The following is a 17,724-nucleotide window of genomic DNA, read 5'->3' as shown; positions in this document are numbered from 1 at the left end:
TGAGACAGAGGTTCAAGGCTGCAAGTAGTTTAGAAGTCATGAGTCCCATTTTCTGAGGGCGAAGAGAAGTGGCATGACGGCAAGAAGAAATTGGTTGATGTTTTCAGAAACCTCTGAGGCAGTCTACTCTTATGTCTGTAAAATTATTCCCTGACCCGAGTAAAGGGAAACAATCATTTGTTGATGGGTATTCTGACTGGTCAAATGTTGGAAGCGATAGTGCTGATCATGAAACTTCCAAAAGTCATATTAAGGCTATTTGTACGTGTGCGACACGGTGGTGCAGTAGTTAGCACTGCTACCTCACGGCACCAAGGACCCGGGTTCGATCCCAGTACCCGGGTCACTGTCCACGTGGAGTTTGCACATTATCCCAGTGTCTACGTGAGTCTCACCCCCACAACCCAAAAAGATGTTCAGGGTAGGTGAATTGGTTATGCTAAATTGCCCCTTTATTTTAAAAAAGCTGTGTGTGCATTTGTTCAAATATGTAAATATCTGAAAGATTGATTCAGCGTTATCGGCTCGGTTTGAAAATGAATGTTCTTATTGAAGGAAAGTGCTGAGACGTATTGTTGCCACTCATCAGTAGAATGTGCTGCAATCAAGTTTGGAGCAGGCTTATGGAAAATATATGATGATCAAACGAATTTGTGACACCAGGTGGTCCACTCGTGCAGATTCTGTTCTGGCTTTGAGACTGAACTTTGTCGATATAAAGGAATGCTTATCAGACATAGCCACACCAAATTCAGAGAAACCATGTATGAAAGCTGAAGCAAAACAGTTAGCAGAGAAGTTCGGAAAGTACAAAATAGCAGCTTTTACTGCAAAAGTCAGCCCAAAATGTTCATACAACTTCATTGAATGCTTCACAATTTAACAAGTTAGAAGTTTTGTCATGGAAGTTTGAAATGACTATATCTCAGTAGAAGCAGAGAACATTAATAAAGAATACAGATCCCGCTGATGATGAGAAGCTTACAGACGCATGAAGTTATTTTTTGATGAAACTAGAGACAATTAAATCACTTTAAAAGGGAAAGAGAGATTCATCGTTGAGACTGTCAATGTTATTTGTGACTCAATAATGGTGCAATAATGCAGAGTATAAGTAAATCTCTGAAGAAAACTTGAATTAGTTTACGCACTTTTCGACAAAAGTTTGGAAGAGCCACTGCAGTAAAGTTAATTGAATTCTACTGGGAGGACACCAACAAATCTTTTTTACTGGCCTTCAGAAAGTCTCTTCGTACTCTTCTGGCCAATTAAAGAATAGAATGCTGCCAGACAGTTGTCAGTAAAGGCATCAATATTCGATTTGGACGGGACATTTCACTTAATTGGAGCATTTGCTCTTGCACTGGACTTTTTCTGGCGCATCATGCCCTGCACTGGCCTATGCAGTGCTACAGTCATATCATCGACTGATTTCTCCACCTCGTTGCTCATCAGCTAGTTCATGTTGAGAGACAGAGAGGCAAAGAGTGAGAGATGAGTGTTGTGATGCGCTTCTGTGGACGGATGTCTGTTAGCGCTTACTGCCGAGTCTCATCACAACGATCGAGGTAGTGGAGCAGACAGACAACTCCACCCAAGCATGGAGTCAATGCTTGCAGGACAGAAAATCTCTTATTCACAAGCATACTTCCTGAAAATTTCACTGCAGTGGAAAGCAACAGAAACAAGTCGTGGTTTAGTTAGACTGCCTATTGTGCTAAATATACTGCGGAAACTAAAAACTGCAACATCAGCTATCTTGTCTTTCCACTTCAATCATAACATTTCTCTGGTACATAAAGCAAAGGTACAGAAGATCCAGTATGTTATTTTAAGAACCTACAGCACTGACTGGAAGTGACGTGGGCAAAAAACCAACGTACCAATGTTCTGAGTCGCCAAGCTGTGCATGCGAGGATCGACACCCATTAATCATACCAGCACATACTGAAAACAGCTGAGTCATTCAGGCAGTTTCTGTTCCTTGTCACTAACCAGGACAAACAACTATTGCAGATCAAATCCAGCCAAGCACCACCTTTCTCTTTTGCTGCTTTCATACGTAAAAAACGAAGATGAAACACTAGAGGTTAAATAAAGCACATCCCGTATTAAAGTAGGGTTGCTCTGAAGCATTAGTCAACAACACAACTCGTATCGATAAATGCACATCAATTTTCAAACACATTAATGCTGAAGGACTGTTACAAACCTTGAGCTTTATTTAGAAAAACTCCCTTTACACAATCATTAACAATCATTTTCTAATTAGAACAGGGGCTTGCTTTTGAAATTCACTGAGCCAGCATGTAGTACTGTCTTTCTCTCCTTTCCCATAGCTCTTGCTTTGCCACTGGTATTGCATCCAACTTTCACGCAAAAATAGTACAAGAAACAGATAAACAGTTCATTACTTTGCAGTTTCTGGGACCTTTGTGTACCTAAAATGACTGCCACGTCTGCCTACATCACAATGAAGGCTTTTTAAACAGTGTTCTACAGAATTCAATGATGCTTTTCTTAAATTTATTATTGGGATGTTCGCATCGCTGTCAAGATTTATTGCCCATTCTTAACTGCCCTTAAGAAGGTGGCAGATGGGCAGCACGGTGGCCTAGTGGTTAGCATAACCGCCTCACGGCGCTGAGGTCCCAGGTTCGATCCCGGCTCTGGGTCACTGTCCGTGTGGAGTTTGCACATTCTCCCCGTGTCTGCGTGGGTTTCGCCCCCACAACCCAAAAATGTGCAGAGTAGGTGGATTGGCCACGCTAAATTGCCCCTTAATAGAAAAAATAATTGGGTAATCTAAATTTATAAAAAAAAAAGAAGGTGGCAGATCACCTTTTTGAAATGCTATACTCCCAAGTGCTGTGGTACACCCAGTGCTGTGAGGGAGTGCGTTTCAGGATTTTGAATTCACAACAAGGAATGGCGATATAGTCCTAAGTTGGGATGGTGCGGGGCATTTGCATGTAGTGGTGTTCCTATGAATCTGCTACCCTTGTTCTTTTCTAGATGGTTGTGGTTACAGGTTTGGAAAGTGCTTTTGAAGGATGATGCAGTGCAGCTTATATATGGTACATATTGCTGCTACTGTGTGGTGTTGATAGAGCAAATATTTAAGTTGGTAAATGGGGTGCCGACCAAGTGGGCTGCTTTTTCCTGGATGGTGTCTTCAGTATTGTTGGAGCTGCACTCATCCAGGCACATGGAGAGTATTCCATTACATTCCTCATTTGCACCTAGTGGACACTCTTTGGGGGGGGGGGGCAACTTGTTTTAGAATTGCCCACATCTAACCTGTTCTTATCGCCACAGTATTTATATGGATGGTCCAGTTCAATTACCAGTCAGTGGCAAACCCCTGGATATTGAAAGTGGGAACATTTAGCTATGGTGATGTGTGGAACATCATGAGAATGGTTGGTTTCTCTCTTGTTGGAGATGGCCATTGTCTGCCAGTTGTGTGCCTAGAATTTTATTGGTCATTTATCAGCTATTGCTGCATGCGGACATGGATTGCTTCAGCGTCTGAAAAGTTGAGTGGCACTGTACACTGCAATTGTCAGTGGATATTCCCACTTCTGACATTTATGATGGTAGGAGAAAAAGCCATTGAAGCAGCAGCTGATAATATTTGGGCCTAGGACACTAATCCGAGAAGCTACTGAAGAATTTTCTGGGGCTAAGACAGTAGACCTCCAACAATCATAACCTTTTTCCTCTGTGATAGATATGATTCCAACCAGTGGACATTTGAAACCCACCCTCCATTTCCCAGTAAATTGAATTCTGTTAGGGCTCCTTGATGCTGGATGATCAAAAGCTGCCTGCCAAGGTGTCACACTTTTAGAGACTTGAACGGCTAACTTTCAGAAAATCCCTACAGTGCAGCAGGCCATTCAGCCTTTTGAGTCTGCACCGACCTTCCGAAAAAACGCTCCACCTCAGCCCAACCCCCCCCACCCAACCTTTGGACACCAAGGGGCAATTTAGCATGACCAATCCACCTAACCTGCACATCTTTGGACTGTGGGGGGGGAAGCCGGAGCACCCAGAAGAAACCCACGCAGACATGGGTAGAATGTACAAACTCAGCACAGACAATCATCAACGGTCGTAATCCACCCCAGGTCCCTGGGGCTGTGAGACAGCCGTGCTAACCACCGTGTTGCCCTCGGTTTGCCTCACCTCTGGAATTCCTTTATCCATGTTTGGACTAAGACTGCAATGTGATGTAGAACTGAGTGATCCCAACAGAATCCAAACTGAGCACTGGTTAAGCTGATTGCTGCTGAGTAAGTGCCGCCTGATAGGACTGTTGACAATGCCTGCCTTCATTTTTTTGATAAATGAAAGCGAACTTATGGGGCAGTAATTGGCCAGATTGGGTTCGTCTTATTTTTTGTGACATGAGCATATCTTCAAATTGTGAGGTCTTAAAACAGCTTTATGCATCCAAGTTCTACATTCTTTTTCCTTGTATTCTAAATGTTACAATCACGGAAGCCATAACTGAAGTAACAGTCTCTACCAGGAAAACCCAGAGGACCACGGTTCTGCTAAGAATTAGAATGGTAACAGCACAGAAAGTAATCCCTCAGACCCTCATGTCCATGCCAGCTCTCTGTAAGGCTAGTTAGCTTTAACTAGTCCCAAGCTCCTGCTTTTCCCTCATGACCCTGTGAATTCTCTCTCTTCAGATAATTATCCAATTCATATTTGAATGCCATGGTTGAATCTGTCTCCACCCAACACACGAGCAGTACATTCAAGATCTTACAGACTTTTTTAGAAAAGCTTTTCCTTCACGTCACCATTGATTTTATCCCATCCAATTGGGGTAGCACAAGTGGATAGCATTGTGGCTTCACAGCACCAGGGTCCCCGGTTTGATTCCCCACCGGGTCACTGGTCACTGTCTGTGCGGAGTTTGCACATTCTCCCAGTGTCTTCATGGGTTTCCTCTGGGTGCTCCGGTTTCCTCCCACAGTCCAAAGATGTGCAGGTTAGGTGGATTGGCCATTCTAAATTGCCCTTAGTGATCAAAAAGGTGAGGAGGGGTTATTAGGTTGCGGGGATAGGGTGGAAGTGAGGGCTTAAGTGGGTTGGTGCAGACTTGATGGGCCGAATGGCCTCCTTCTGCATTGTATGTATATTCTATGTTCTAAAATCGATTTTTACAGTTCTCAACTCTTCTGCCAATGGGAACAGTTTCTCCTGAAGTGCTCCGATGATTTCCAACACCTCGATCAAATCTCTTTGCTATCCCTTTCTCCAAAGAGAACAACCCTGGCTTCATCAATCGATCTTAGTTACTCATCCCTATAACCATTCGTGTAAATCTTTTCTGCACTCTCCCTAAACCTCCATATCCTGTCGGACACAATACTGCAATTGAGGCTAAAACAGTATTTCATGCAAGCTCACTATAACTTGATTACTTTTGTACTATGGCACTATTTATAAAGCTCAGGGCCTATACACCTTTCTAGCCACTTCCTCAACCTGCCCTGCCACCTTCAATGATTTGTGCACATGTAACCCAGGTCCCTTCAATCCTGCGTCCCCTTTAGAAATGTAGCCTCTCCCCCTTCATCTGACCAAAATAAATAATTTCACATATCTCTGCATTAAATTTCATCTACCACAGGTGCGGCATGGTGGCACAGTGGTTAGCACTGATGCTTCATGGAGCTGAAGTCCCGAGTTCGATCTCGGCCCTGGGTCACTGTCCGTGTGGAGTTTAAATATTCTCCCTATGTCTGCATGTGTCTCGCCCTCACAGCCCAAAAAGATGGGCAGGGTAGGCGAATTGGCCATGCTAAATTGCCCCTTAATTGGGGAAAAAGAGAATTGGATACTCTGGGGGGGGGGGGATTTAATTTAATTTACCACATTGTCAACCATTCCACCAGCCTGTATATGTCTGCTCAAAATCCATCAATACCCCACTCATAATATTTCCAAAGTTTTGTGTGATCTGCAAGTTTTGAAATTACACCCTCAAAAGAACTTATTTATAAAACATGTTTGGCCATTTAAATCCATGCTGGCTTTCTTTAATGCACCCACACTTGTCCATGTGAGTATTAATTTTGGCATGTCTGCTTCTGTGTGTGTGTGTGTGTGTGTGTGTGTGTGTGTGTGTGTGTGCGCGGTTACGACATTGTTTTACATTTGTTCACCAATGGTTTCTTTCATACAGAAGAACTAGGACCGCATTCTGGAGTAGGGAATTCCACGGATGCACAGAGATATGTCATTTCTCCTCATCCGTGTTTTAAATCTGCTACCCCTTATCCTAAAACCATGACCTCTTCGTTCTCGACTGCCCCACAAGAGGAAGCATTTACTCCACGTATACCTTATCCATAGGTTTTATCATCTTATCCATCCATCTTATAATAATAATCTTTTTATTTTCACAAGTAGACTTACATTAACACTGCAATGAAGTTACTGTGGAAAGCCCCTAGTTGCCACATTCCTGCGCCTGTTCGGGTACAGAGGGAGAATTCAGAATTCTCAGCTGGTACAGGAATTGAACCCGCATTGCTGGCCTTGTTCTGCATTACAAACCAGCTGTCTAGCCCACGGAGATAAACCAGCCCTCTTGCGCACCTCAATTAGATCTCCTCTCATTCTTCTAAACATAAGAGACTATAGGCCTAAACTGCTCAATCTTTCTTCTTAACACAAATCCCTCATCTCTGGAACCAATCTAGTGAACCTCCTCTGAACTGGCTCTAATGTAACTACTCTCCTCAAATCAGGGGACCAAAACTGTACACAATACTCCAGGTGCAGTCTCACCAATGCCTTACAGCAACACTTCACTTTTCTACTCCTTAAAACCTCAACTTTTCTGAAATACATTTTATTCTTTTGCCAAACATTACCATTCAGAAATTTGCTCATCGACTCTCGAGTAAGAAAATATGTCAATGTAGCCCCGAGTGAAACGGTTGGATAAATCTTGATTCACACACTTGCATCCCTCAGTAGCCTCAAATGTACGTGCAGCCAGTCTTCCAAGAATCTCTTCTATCAATATTTAGCCATTCTCAAGTGTCTCAATTATGTCCTCTTTCACTATGACTTTGGTAATATTTTCTCCCTTGGTAAAGATAGATACTAAGTAGTCACATGGTACTCGTGAAACCAATGTCATTTGTTGTTTTTTAAAAACCCATCTCGCTCACTAATGTTCCTTAGGGTAGAAAATCTGCCATCCTTACCTGGTCTCGCTGACATGTGACCACAGCAATGTGAGTGAATCTTACATGTCCTCTGAAATAGTCCAGCAAGCCACTCAAGTTGTATCAAACTGCTAAAAGTCTCAAAGAAATGAACCCAGACAAACCACCTGGCATCAACCTAGGCACCGGGAACAACAACAGCAAACTCAGCCATGTCAACCCTACAAAGGCCTCCTTACTAACACCTGTGAGCTCGTGCCAAAATTGGGAGAGCTGTCTAACAGACTAGTCAAGCTACATCCTGACATTGTACGGTCTGATTCAGTAACGATGACAAGTGGCACTTGCTTAGCAATATCTTCCTCACTGACTCTCAGTTTGAGTTCCGCCATAGCTCCTCACAGCTTGGTTGAAACATGGACAAAAGAGCTGAACTCCAGTAAGAGTGATTGTCCCTTATGCCACATTTAACTGAGTGTGGCATGAAGGACCCCTAGCAAAATTGGAGTCAATGAGAATCAAGGAGAAAACTCTCTGCTGGTTGGAATCATACCTAGCACAAATGAAGGTGACTGTGGTTGTTGGAGGTCAGTCATCTCAGTTCCAGGACATCACTGCAGGAGTTCCTCAGGGTAGTATCCTAGGGCCATCCAAAAATTACCTTCCTTCCATCATAAGGTCAGAAGTGGAGATGTTCACTTATGATTTCACACATTTAGCAATCTTTGCAACTCCTCATATACAGAAAGAGTCCATATCCAACTGCAGAAAGACATGGACACTATCCAGGCTTGGGCTGACTAGTGGGAGGTAACCTTCACGTCACACAAGTGCCAGGCAATGACCGTCTCCAATAAGAGAGAATCTAACCACCGTCCCTTGTCATTCAATGGCATCACTCATCTGATGAAGGAGCTGTGCTCCGAAAGCTAGTGACTCCAAACAAACCTGTCGGACTTTAACCTGGGTGTTGTAAGACTTCTCAATGTGCCTACCCCAGTCCAACGCCAGCATCTGCACATAATGGCATTATCATCGTTGAATCCCCACGAGCAACATCCTGGGAGGTTAGTTTTTTTTTTTAAATATTTTTATTAAGGTATATGAACATTTTTATCGAAATAACAGTAACAATGACATCAACATGGTATAATAAACATTTCTTCTCTCTTCCCCCCCCCCCCATCCCCATCCCAATCTTCACAGACCCCAACCATAAAACACCAATCCAGCCCTCTTCCCCCGCCCAAGGAATACTGCATCTGCTGGCATTTTAATTTTCCCCAAGAAAGACAACGAACGGCTGCCACCTCCGGATGAACTCAACCATTGACCCTCTTACGCCGAATTTTATCTTCTCGAGACTGAGAAACCCAGCCATGTCCCTAATCCAGGTCTCTACACTCGGGGGCTTCGAATCCCTCCACATTAACAAGGTCCATCTCTGGGCTACCAGGGAGGCAACGGCCAAGACGTCAGCGGCTTTCGCCCCCTGAACTCCCGGCTCTTCCCACACTTCAAAGATTGCTACCTCCGGACTTGGCACCACCCGTGTTTTAGTACCGTGGATATTGCCTTAGCCTTCTCAGCTTTGGGCTTGCCCAAAACATGTGGACATGATTTGTTGGGCTTCTCGCCCACCTATCCTCTACCCCATAAAACATACTCATCCTAGCCGCTGTCATGTGTGCCCGGTGGACTACCTTAAATTGTATCAGGCTAAGCCTGGCGCAAGATGAGGAGGTATTAACCCTGCTTAGGGCATCCACCCATAGACTCGCCTCTATCTCTCCTCCTAGCTCATCCTCCCACTTGCCCTTAAGCTCCCCCACCGGAGTTTCTTCTGCCTCCAAAAGCTCCTGGTAAATATCTGAAACCTTCCCTTCTCCCACCAGGTACTGGAGGCGACTCTATCCCCATGGCAGCAGCAGCAGAAAGGCCGGCACTTGTTTTCTCAGGAAGTTTCGCACCTGCACTTGGAGGTTACAGTTGACCAGAAACTGAACTGTACTAGCCTTATAAGTACCATGACTATAAGCGCAGATCAGAGGCTAAGAATCCTACGGCAAGTACTCTCCTCCTGACTCCCCAACGCCTGTCCAAAATCTACAAAGCACAAGGTAGGGGTGTGATGGAATATTCTTTACTTGCCTGGGTGAGTGCAGCTCCAACAGTATTCAAGAAACTTGATACTCTTCAGGACAAAGCAGCCTTATTGATTGGCACCCCATCCACAAACATTCACTCCCTCTGCCACTGAAGCACAGGAACAGCAGTATGTACCTTCTGCAAGATGCAGGAACTCACCAAGTCTCCTTGGACAGCGCCTTACAAACACACAGCCACTAATCTAGAAGGACACGGGTGACAGATACGTTGGGATGCCACAACCTGAAGTTATCATCCAAGCCACTCACCATCCTGATTTGGAAATATATTGGCAATTCTTCACTGTCGCTGGGTCAAAATGCTGATTTTTCTTCCCTCTCTAAAAACACTGAGCACCACATGGACTGCAGCTGTTCAAGACAGCAGCTCACCACCACTTTCTCATGGGCATTTAGGGATGGTCAATAAATCTGGTCTAGCCAGTGAAGCCCACATGCCCTTCGTGAATCTTTAAAACGTATCTCAGTAACACCTTTTGCCTCCATATACAAGTCCTTCATTGGTCACTAATCGGCCCTCCTTTGGCCACCCCTTTATTATTTATCTGCTTACACAAGGCTTCTGAAGGCTCTTCTGAAACTCTCCCACCAGGTTTCTTTCTTCAATTTCCCTCAACTTCCAATATTCAGCTTAGTTCTCATATCAACTTGATCCCTGACATACCTGCCCTCCTTCTTCTTACTCTCTTTTGTCATCCAGAGAGCTGACTTTGTTACCTTTCTCAACTTTGGAAATGTGCCTCAACTGCATTAGAACCAACTCCTCTTTAATGACAGCCATTTGTTCCATTAATTTTGCCTGCCAATCTGTGATTTCCACTTCCGTGCACCATATCTGTTCTCACCCCGTTGGAATTGCCCCCGCACCCCCCATCCCTCCCCCCCCCCCCCCCCCCCACCCCCCCCCATCCCTCCCCCCCCCCCCCACCCCCCCCCCATCCCTCCCCCCCCCCCCCACCCAAAATTAATTATTTTTCATTTGAAATGCTTTCTGTCCATTTTCATAACCAATTCAAATCTTATACTATGAATATTGTTCCCTAAATAGCCCCCTACTGACACTCGACCATGGTATTGTAGCTTATTTAAGCTATCACATCACTGCCACGATTATATAAATTCTGATCTCCCATGATGCTGCTTACAATAAGTTGATGCGCTCTTTCATATGCCACACAACGCAGAATATATTACTCTGCTACTAATGTGAAGCAGCACTATTTTAAGACCAAATGTTCTTGCAAACTGAAATTTAGCCTCATTATTATTTTTCAGTAGTGTGATTACTAAAGTGAACTAAGAGACTGCAGATATTCGGATTCCAGCATTTTCTATCCTTGGAGATATCCTCTATGGTCTAAATGGCAAACCGTATTCCATTATACTTCTTTAAAAATCAATTAACGCTTCTTTACACAGGTCAGAAAACACAGAGGTGATACAAACAGAGGGTGCCCATACATGTCTGATGTACGTTTTATTACAACATATGCTCAGTAAAGTCATACTGCTACAATGGGTGACTACAATGGTTCAGATAACCATAATAACCATAACGCATGAGGTTAACAGGATGCAAATTTGATACCACCATCTCCTGAAATCAACAGTCCCTGGCAGAATTGCACACTACAATTTATTTTGCTGTAAAGCACCACCCATACCACTATTTGCTGAAGAAAACAATTAAATTCAGCTAGTTGTCACGCCTGATCCCAAGTTGGCCTCGATCAAGAGAATTTAGCCTCTAGAGCATCATCAGAGAATGGTCTTCTGTATGCCACATTGCCCACTCCCCATCAGACGAGTGAGGATTTGGCATTGCGCTATTCCCTCTTCACTCTCAGTTGCTAGAGAATCCTTGTTAGTTTATTTTTCTCCCCCTAATAATGTGCTTAAATTCAGGGGAAGTGGTGGTGTGGTGGACTTAGTAATTCAGAGACACCAGTTAATGCTCTGGGACCCGGATTCAAATCCCACCATGGCAGACGGTGACGTTTAAAAATTGAACATAGTGGAAGTCTGGTATTTCTGCACCCTCTGGGCCAGGGACCACATTGGTGCCCCCCCCAGCACACACTAGCGGTGAAGTTCAGGGACGTACTTGGGTCATTTGAGTTGGTGGACATGTGCCAACATCTCCATACTGACTCCAGCGTATTCACGCACGTGTTGCCTGGGGTGTCTAGAATCAACTGCTTTACATTTTGGCGGCGTATGTGCCCTGTGTTCTGTCAGCTTCTATGCAGCAGGTGCTGTGCTCAGACCACCATCTGGTGTGGGCAGAATTTGTACCATTTTGCATTCTGATAGGGTCTGCATTCTGGCACTTTTAACAACCTGCTGCTGGAGGACGAGCGGGTCCTGGACTTGTTTCACCATTTCTGGGCCATCTGAAGAGAGGCTTCCCTTCCTTAAGGCTACGGTGGGACACGATAAGACTCATGTCCCTGTCTTCTTTCAGGAGTATGCGAAGCTGAAATCCAGGATCGAGGAATTAGAGAAGGTGGTGCTCGACCTGGAATCACAACTCGGTCAGCCCGATACACAATCCGGTAGCTGGTGTAAGAAGAGAAGGCGGCTATGCTGCAGGACCTGAAACTGGTCGGGTCCCTCAGCACACACGAGGCCATGGATCCAGTTCCATGCGGAGCTGGACCATGACTTCCACCTTATTCTACACGCTGGAAACCTTGGGTCACTGTCTGTGTGGAGTTTGTACATTCTTCCAGTGCCTGAGTGTGTTTCCTCCCAAAAATGTGCAGATTGGGCGGATTAGCTATGCTAATTTGTTCCCTAGTGTCCAGGGATGTGCAGATTAGGTTATGGGGATAGGGTAGGGTGGAGAGGGGAATGGACATGTGTACAGTGTTCATTCAAAGGGTCAGTACAGACATGATGGGCCAATGGCCTCCTTCTGCACTGTAGAGATTCTATGATTCTATAGATCCGAGGGATCTTCTCAACTCCTTGCAGGCGTTGGCAGTTTTATTTTTAAACCATGGCCTACTCAAGTCTGGAACATGGGCGTCTAGCTCTACAGCTCCTCCTCTCTCTCTCTCCTCCCCCCCCCCCCCCCCCCCCCAGTTTTATTTGCACTTCAGCCCTACACTCATGATCTACGGGCACCAGGGACAGGGAAGGAGGGCATCCTCGTGAGCCTGCATCCGGGTCTGGCCAAACTCACCATCAATTGGTTGAGACAGCAGGAGACCGAGAAGTCATCCGACCCAACTATCTGCCCCTTTACCATGGCTAGATTCACAGCCAGGTGTCCCGGGAAAGGGAGCACGTGGTGTCCACCAGCACTGGCAAGGCTTTCCATAACCGGTGGATCTGCAGGGACTGAAGTGCATTATTGACCCTCTTAATCATGTTTTAGTTTGATGTTATTTTTGGTTTAAGTCAGTATCCCTTTAAATGACTGTCCTTTCAATTTGGCTACTTGTGACAATAAGCGATTATTATTCTATTCTGCCTCATCTCCTCCACCTGCCTCTCCTATATAATTCCTATTTAACTCTCTTCAGCTCAGTAGAGGGTCATTATGGACCCAAAACATTAACTCTGTTTTTCTCTTCACAGATTCCACAAAACTTGCTGACTTTATCCAACCTTTTCTGTGGCTCTTAATTAAAGGCAGAGAGAAACAATAAATGGCAGAAATTTTAAGGTCATTATGCCAGTTTTGATGGCAACAGTAGTTTGCGCCTATGAAAAATTCGTGCCTCCAGAACACGGGGGGAATACGATAAAGTAGTTATGTTGCTGGACTAATTAGAGGCTTGAACTAATGGCAGACAGACACAAGCTAAAATCCCACAACAGCTGCTGGAGAATTTAAATGAATTGATTTAAAAATCGGGAATAAAAAAAACTATCAATAATGATAACCATTAAACTACCAGATTGTTGTAAAACCCATCGCGTTACAAATGTTGTTTTAGGAAGGAATTTGCCATCCTTACCTAGTCTGGTTTGTGTGCCCTTTGGACTATAGAAATGTAGGGTACCCTTATTAGGTCATTTCCGAGGGCTACTAAGTCATTCAGTTGTATTCAAGGCAGCAGCTCACTACCACCCTCTCATTTGAGATGGGCAACAAATGTTAACCAGTAACATCCATATCTCACCAATGAACCAAAAGAAAAATCTCTCCCTTGGGCTGGCCTCTGACAATCAACTCCCACAAGCTTCAACTCATGAAAACTACCACAGAATGTACCTCCTCCACACAATTTCCTACACTTCCATCATCACCCATGCCATCTCCATGAACCAGCTTTTCAAAATTCTCAGCCTCATTTTTCAGGTTTTTCATGGCTTCATCCTACCCGGCCAGAGTGATTTTGTCGTGTCTTTCTTGATAATGATAATCGCTTATTGTCACGAGTAGGCTTCAAATGAAGTTACTGTGAAAAGCCCCTAGTCGCCACATTCCGGCGCCTGTTCGGGGAGGCTGTTACGGGAATCGAACCGTGCTGCTGGCCTGCTTGGTCTGCTTTCAAAGCCAGCGATTTAGCCCTGTGCTAAACAGCCCCTGCGTGCAAACTTTTGTTGCTCTTCACATCAACCTTCTCCTCATCATCTCCTATCATTTGAAATTCTGTACTTAGTTCCCTCTCCCTTAACACCTCACTACCTGCTTTCCAAAACATCTTCAAGTTCTTTTCCCTTTCTCCCCTCTTGTTCAGCGTGCACTCTTTCCTCGTTGGGGAATGCTCAGCTGTTTCCATCTATGTGACCTGACAAATGAATGACAACTGGAGCTCATTAACATCCAACATCTTTATTGCCAAACTGACCAGTACTTCAAAATCCATTAGCTATTGTTAGTTGCTGGAAGCAGCAAAAAGTTTATCGATTTTAGCAGCAGTCCAGGCTGGTGCTGATCTAGAAGCAATTTAATGCAATTTCAATGATTGAAAAGATCTTCCACAATTGTGACAGTGCAAATCCTAAACATCACCAGAAATTCAGTTATGAGGATCAATGTCTATATAGATAACAAGTTTCTAATCTACAGCATTAAGAGGGAGTTTAGTATTTTTTTAAAACTGCAACAACAACTATCTGCCATGCTGAAAACAATGAATTAAAAAGTTAGACTAGAAGAACTTTGTATATGACGGTCGGCTGTGCTGCAATTTTTTTGCAGGAAAAATGAGACACAACCTTTAAAATTAACACAGGTCTGAACAGGTATTAAAATATGACATTGATCATTTTGAGTACTAAATTTAAGAAAGAGCAGGATAAAACTGACCATATTGAGCCTACTGGGGAAGCTTTAAACCAGCTTGGCAGGTGAATGAGAACTGGAGAACAGATTCAGAAGGGTCAAAGCAAAGCTGGAAATGTAAGGCAGAAAATTTGTAAAACAAATGTGAAAAACATATAAAGCAAATGCTTGAAAATAAACTATGAGGTTGGACAATGCTTAATGAAATACACTTAACACAAGAGGTGTAGTGAATAATGCAGATGAACTGAAGGCACAGATAGACACTTAGAAATTTGATTATAAGCATGGCCCAAAGAAGGAAAAGAATGGCAGCTCATCATTCTTTATTACAAGCTTTTCAGGTGAGATAGGAAGGGAATTAAAGGGGGTGGTGCTGTATGATGCATGTTTTTCAAATAAGTAATTACAGCTGGAAAGCAGGGGGGTTGATATGTCAGAGAACATTAGGCCATATGAGTTGAACTGAAAAACAAATGAATAATCCAACTGCTGAAGTATACCAGTCAGATGTAGGTAGAACAGCAAATGAGTTAGCAAATTGCTGAGAAATACAAAAATGGAAGGACTATAAAAAACTAGAGAATTTAAATTACCCAATATTAACTGAGATTAAAAGCAGTTGAACAGATATGGAGAGCAAGAATTATTTAAATACATTCAAGAGACCTTACTTTAGTTAGTATGTAGCAGACCCAACAAGAGAAAGGCAATTTTTTTAACCTAGGGAGTGAAGCTGGGAGGGTAGAAGGGGAATCAGTGAGACAGATTCAGTAGTTTTGTTGAGCGATAGGGGATTGACAAGGTTTTGGGAATTGTCTAGCCTCCCAAGTGGATGTTGCTCAAGTCTGTAGCTCTTTAACCCAAACTTATTATTTACAGCAAGTATTAATACATTTGGACCCCCATCCGAGATTAGAGCTTTTCCTCTTCTGGATCTCTCTCACTTGAGTCATGTGATCTCACATTCTTCACAGGTCCTCTGCTTCCCCTTGAAAGAACACCAATCCTGTTTCCTAAATTCTGCTTGCACTGCTTTCACCAGCAATTTAACAGGATCCATTTATAAGAAATACAATGCTTCTTCCAGGATCTCTCCACCATTTTTGTCCTGAATTAACTCCCCTTTCGAAATGCCATTAAGCGCAGTCCCCCTTCAGCCTATAGAAACCATGACGAACGACTCCATGTTTTCGCCTAGTCTAAATTTTCTTTTATTAAATTTAGTCCTCTCAATTATCAAGTTCCAACTGATACTTAAATAAAAATCAAAAGCTTGCAGGATTCTTCATAAGAAGCTGAACCCTGTCGGTGGCTTGCTATCACGTCAACAGCAATCCTACAGCATTAAATAGGGGCTGACCTAGGCAGGAGGAAAGGGCCTTCAGTGCAACAGCATTTTAATGGCAGTGATAATAATTTCATTACATTTAGCATATTTATGGAAAAGAACGAGAGTTAGGCCAGGAGATAAAATGCCTCAACTGGGGTACGGCCAAGTTTACTAAGGCAACATGCAATTTAACAAAAATGGGTGGAGCAGCGCCTTGAAAGTTGAAGTGTTAGGGCAATCGGAGGCATTCAAGGAAGACAGAGAAGCTTCAGCACAAATATGTTCCTAAAAAGACAAAGGGTGACACTCTCCAATCTAGATCCAATGATGTCATCGAGCAAAGAGTGAACATCAAGTCAAAAAAGGAAAGTTTGTGTTAAACTTGTAGGCAAAGTACAGGAAAAAGTCTGCATTGTGCAGGAGTGAAATTAAAAAGATAATTAGAAAACAATGAGGGGATGAAAATATACTGCAAAATAAAACCAAGGATAGCCCAAAAGTGCTTTATACGTACATGAAAAGAGCAGACGAAAGAATATTGCCGATTAGAGACTAAAAAGGTAACTTGTGGAGGTAGAAGTGTGGGCACGATTCTTAATGAGTACTCTGTGTCTGCCTTCACAAAGAGGAAACCGACTACGCAAACGTGACATTTTGGATGGGATAAACATAGAAAAATTATAAAGTAGAATCTGCCTTGCCCAGAAGAAATGCATCCCAAGCTGTTAAATGGATTGAGAGAATCACAGAAAATACAGTGCAGAAGAGGCCCTTCAAGTCTGCACCAACACACGAAAAATACCTGGCCTACCTACCTAATCCAGCATTTGGCCCACAGCCTTGAATGTTATGATGTGCCAAGTGCTCATCCAGATATTTTTTAAACCTCTACCACCCACCCAGGCAGTGCATTCCAGACCGTCACTACTTTCTGGATAAAAATGTTTTTCCTCACATCCACCATTCTTCCAAAAATGGGGTTTCGACCTACACACCTTGTATAAAATGTGAATTGCCTTTATGGGTATGTGGTCATTTTCAAATGTAGGGAAAAAAACATTGTCCATTCATAATAAATTAATTGAATAAATTAACTGAAAGTGGTTTAAACCATCAAAATCAAAGTCTTTGGCATCCGACGCAAAGAGTTCATCGAATTCACTGACTCGTTTTGCCAATGACAGCATCGCAAAGATTCCACTCTGGATCAGATGTGGCTCTTTCACTTTCAGAATCATCCCTCTACAACAAATCTTTCTCTTCATCCACCAAATTGGACATCCACATTTTTCAAAACAATCTGATGACATTTGGTGCTCTAATGGCATCCAGTTTGGCTGTTGGCCGTATCACAATTCATGGGTGTTTCATCCATGTGGCTGATGTGACTTCAATTTTTACTCATGTTTTTGCTACTGTCTGATGAATCATAGGATCCCTACAGTGCAGAAAGAGTCCTTTCGACCCATCGAGTCTGCACCGACCCTCTGAAAGAGCACTCCACCCAAACCCACTTCTCTGCTCTGTCTCAATAACCCCTTATCAACCGCTGGAAATTGGCGATTTTGGCACGGTCTCTTTTTTTTATCATTTAGAGTACCCAATTTTGTTCCAATTAAGGGACGATTTAGCGTGGCCAATTAAGCTATCTTGCACATCTTTTTGGATTATGGGGGTGAGACCCACACAGACACAGGCAGAATGTGCAAACTCCACACAGACAATGACCTGGGGCCAAGATCAAACTAGGGTCCTCTGTGCTATGAGACAGTAGCAAGG

At 43.5% G+C, this 17,724-nt stretch overlaps 1 protein-coding gene across 29 annotated transcripts in view; it reads right to left on the bottom strand.

Annotated features, from left to right (window-relative positions):
* Positions 1–17,724, bottom strand: part of LOC119979278 (eukaryotic translation initiation factor 4 gamma 3-like) — a 504,690-nt gene that overhangs the window by 303,602 nt on the left and 183,364 nt on the right. The gene's annotated exons all lie outside the window — the stretch shown is intronic.

This window comes from Scyliorhinus canicula, chromosome 16, assembly GCF_902713615.1.
Source record: "Scyliorhinus canicula chromosome 16, sScyCan1.1, whole genome shotgun sequence".
Taxonomy (NCBI): Eukaryota; Metazoa; Chordata; class Chondrichthyes; order Carcharhiniformes; family Scyliorhinidae; genus Scyliorhinus; species Scyliorhinus canicula.
This window is presented reverse-complemented; position numbering and strand designations above follow the sequence as displayed.